Source organism: Chenopodium quinoa, unplaced genomic scaffold (genome assembly GCF_001683475.1).
Source record: "Chenopodium quinoa cultivar QQ74 unplaced genomic scaffold, ASM168347v1, whole genome shotgun sequence".
Taxonomy (NCBI): Eukaryota; Viridiplantae; Streptophyta; class Magnoliopsida; order Caryophyllales; family Amaranthaceae; genus Chenopodium; species Chenopodium quinoa.
The window spans coordinates 94,234-98,817 of NW_018742433.1; positions in this window are offsets into that span (position 1 = coordinate 94,234).

Genomic DNA, 4,584 nt, shown 5'->3' on the forward strand with positions numbered 1-4,584 from the left:
CTTTTGTTTATAATTATACTTTTTTTTTTAATGTGGTTCCTCCACTTTTTCCTTCCATTTCTTAAATACTGTAAAAAAACACAAACAAGAATTATAAATTGAGACGGAGGGAGTATATATACTATACTAAAGCGATACTTTTTTTTTCTCCAAAAGAATTATAATCCGATCTATTCTTTTTTCTGGGTTTTTTTTTAATCACCTCCTATTTATTTGCTGCAATTTGGTTGGTTAGTTAGTTTGCTATCCAAGTTTATCCAATTAAAATTGTTATCCTAATGATTTCAATTAAACGTAGTATTTTGCTTCTTGTGGTTTTTTTTGTTTTTTTTTATTTTTTTTTATTTTATTTTTTTTATCACCTCCCTATTTTTTATAATATTGATCATTTTTAACATAGATATACTGAGTTAACATCTCAGGCATCGCACAGGTACTACCTAGTATTATTTAAGCAACCAGAGTATTTTTGTGTCGCAAAGGTGTGTAAATTCAGGCTCGGTAACTCGTTAGGAATTCACCAAGCAAAGCTTGGTGGAGTTGATGGAGAGCTGAAGTCATAAGTTCAAACCCCCACTAACTACATTTGCTTGCTTGGAAGCAGGGAGATTTCTTTACCTCCCCCCTCTACTCTCAAGTTTGACATGCGAAATGTCGGTTCCGTAGAATCCTTCATCTTACCTTAAAAAAATGTTAGAAATTATTTTTAAGTAACCATTTTTTTAGGGTTGTATTTTAGTCAACCTTGAACCGTATTTGAAACATTGTGACCTGTTAATTCGAGTACTTATTTATTTCGGTTCAGTTCAGTCAAATATTAGTCAGATATAAGGAAAAATTACACTTATTTTATTCATTTACACCTAAAAGAAAAGGTTTGATTGAGGCTAGTATTGTTATTATGTTAATGCAATTTTATGCTACTATGTAGCAATGAATTCACGAGAAAAATCAAGTTAATAAGCCTGATTTACACAATTTGTAAATCAATGGGTAGTATATTCATTGCATCTAATAAATTGGGGGTAGCTTTGTGATTTTATCTTTTTTTTTTTCTTTTTTTAATCTGAAAAAGGTGTCCCTTATGAATTCACTTGGGTAACTTTGCATTGGGGTTTGTGCAATATCTAGACAAAGACATATAGCATAGTACACGATGCTACTTTGGATTTGAGGGTTTTGTTAGGTTTTCAGCAATTCTACACAATAAGAATTACTTAAAGATGGTGGAACAAAACCTAAGCAGCGTATAAATAATGTTTAATTATACAACAATCAATACTAATCAAAGTATTCCAAGCCAAACACTAATATCAAAGTAATTCAGAAATTACAAAGAAAATACTAATATGAAAGATACTAAAACTTGCCTCTACTCCAAGCCAAACAAATCACCAAGAACATGAGAATACCAAGGACCACGTGAGTCTTCAATACCGGATACTTATCTAAGGAGTTTAAACACTTTCCTAAAGTGATAATTTCCCCCACCACGGTGCTTGGGTTGAAACTGGAAATTCACTTTGAGATACAATAGACAACACTACAATCTTTGCACTAAGATTTGTAGCAAGATGATCAAATTCTCAAAGATTAACTTAATTGATAAAGTTTTCTATAAGAGATTGCAAGTTTCTTAGAGAAAAGTGTGAAGAAGAAGAATACTTGGAGAGGAAAAATCAGAGAGAGCAAAAGAATCTAAATAATCTATTCTTTTAATTTCGCAATTAAAAGAACAAAAGAAACCGCAACTGCCAGGGCCGCGGGCGCGACATCCAGTAGGAGCAGGTGCTCCTCATGGCCCCGCGGGCGTGGCAATTCAGCCCGTGGGCACGGACAGGGAAATCGCAGATTTCACCCAACTTTCTGGAGATGTCTGGATGCGCCCATGCCGCGAGCGCGACCACCATGCCACGGGTGCGACTCATAATGCCGCGGGCGCGGCTTTCCGTGGCTTCCCAGCCGCTGCCTCTCCATTCAAAGGAGAGGGCTCTCTTCTACCACACTCTAAATTCCTAACAATCCTCCCCCATTTAGAGTGTGTCATTTAAAACTTTCTCCACTTCTAACAATTAAGCCACATCTCATGCCTCAATACCAATGTCCCTTCGGATTGAATTGACACCTAGTATAATACACTTAACGATGATCATATTCCGCGATTTCCATATGGATTGAATCACACGAATATATCCAACCATTCGAAGGTGAAGTACACACAAGAAAAATCGAATTTATCATCAGTTGACACTTTTATACAGCCATGTGTCCGTATCTTTCATAAGTTAATCAAAGTCTATATGTCCATCTAGACTTCTTAAAGCGGCTAAATTTCGAACTTATATAGGTAGGTTCTCATATACGTAATAGTGCCCTTGTGACAAGACACCGTCATCTAGAGCTTCTCAACTCTAGATCTTTGAGAACTTTGAATAGACGCTACCTAACACATCACAAGTAACATACTAACATGGGTCACTGAGCATTGCTAACAAACATAAAAAAATGTAATTCAACCACATTGAATCTAAGACTTGATGTTTCTTCAAGTGTTAGATTGGGTTTCACAAATTTGTGTTTTTGGACATAAACCCATTCCATTCAAAGCAAAATTGATGGAATTCTTTGGCATTGCTTTAGTAAAGCAATCCGCCAAATTCAATTTTGTAGGAACATAGTCAAGACTTATGACCCCATCATTGATAAGCTCTTTCACTAGGCTATGCCTAAGTGAAATATGCCGAGATTTACCATTATACACTTGACTATATGCCTTTATTAAAGCCAAATTCGAATCACAATGGATTGCCACCGGTGACATTGGCTTAGGCAATAAAAGAAACTCTAACATGAGATTCCTCAACCACTCAGCTTCCTTACTAGCTGAGGCAAGAGCAATAAACTCCGCTACCATAGTGGAATCGGCAATGCAAGTTTGTTTCTTGGAAGACCATGAAATGGCACCTCCCCTAAACATGAATACCCAACCACTTACAGAAGAGTCATCCTCTTTGTAAGTGATCCAGCTTGCATCAGAATATCCTTCTAAAACCGAAGGAAATCCACTTTAAGACAAACCATAATCCAACGTACCCTTAAGGTATCTCAAGACCCTCCGAACTGCAAACCAATGTTGTGCACCCGGGTTACTAGTAAATCTACTAAGTTTTCCCACAACCAAGGCAATATCAGGTCTTGTACTTGTCATGGCATACATCAAGGATCCAATTATCCTTGAATATCCCAATTGGGAAATTGTTTTCCCCGAATTCTTAACTAATTTAACAGTTTGTTCCATGGGGGTGTTTACAGGACACTTATCAAACATATTAAACCGTTTGATCATCTTCTCAATGTAATGAGATTGACTTAGAATAAGTCTTCCATTGTCCCTAATGATTTTGATGCCCAAAATGACATCCGCCTCCCCCAAATCCTTCATCTGAAAAGATGAGGTTAAGAATTCCTTGGTCAATTCTTCTTGTTGTAGACTTGTACCAAAGATAAGCACATCATCAACATATAAACAAATGATGACACCATGACCTTTGTCATCAAATTTTCTACATATACACTTATCAGCTTGATTCACTTTGAATCCGAAGGACAAAATCGTGTCATCAAATTTCCGATGCCACTGCTTTGGTGCTTGTTTAAGTCCATACAATAACTTAACCAATTTACACACCTTATTTTCCTGTCCTTCCAAAACAAACCCTTTGGGTTGTTTCATGTACACTTCTTCCTCTAGATCTCCATAAAGGAATGTCGTTTTAACATCCATTTGATGAATCACTAGATTATATACCGAAGCCATTGCAATCAATAACCTTATGGAGGTAATTCTTGCAACTGGTGCATAGGTATCGAAATAATCAACACCATGCTTTTGCCTAAAGCCTTGGATAATCAATCTAGCTTTAAATTTCACTATGGAGCCATCCGGTCTCCTTTTCCTAGTGAAAATCCACTTGCAACCAAGAGGCTTGCAACCGGGAGGTAAATCCTCTATGACCTAAGTATTATTTCCCATGATGGAACACTACTAGAAAACAACCAATTAACAACAGAAAAAAAATCCGTCGGAAAACCCTGAAATTCCGTCGGAACGCACCGTCGCAAAACCTGTTGTAGGAATTTCACGATATTCCGAGGAAAATTCCGTCGGAAAGGTCCATTCCGATGGAATTTCCGACGGATTTTGTTCTGTCAGAGTCAAGTTTGACTTATTTGGAAAGTCCGTCGCAATGTTCCGACGGAATTTTCCGTCGGAAGGAGAATATTTCGACGAAATTTTCCGCCGGAAAAGTCAATAATAAAAAAAAAAACAGCCCTGCTCACCACCACTCCACCACCCTCTAACTCTAACCCTAAGCCCAGACCACCCAGCGCTACCTACCACCACTGAACCCAGACCCACGTATCACCTAGCCCAGACCCTCCTAACCCAGACCCACCTACGCCTCCCTACACCACCAGCTACCACTGAACCCACCCACGCCTCCCACCACCCTAACCTGAACCCACCCACCGGACCCACCTAACCTGAAATACTCTCCTAATCCGACCCCACCCACTAGACCC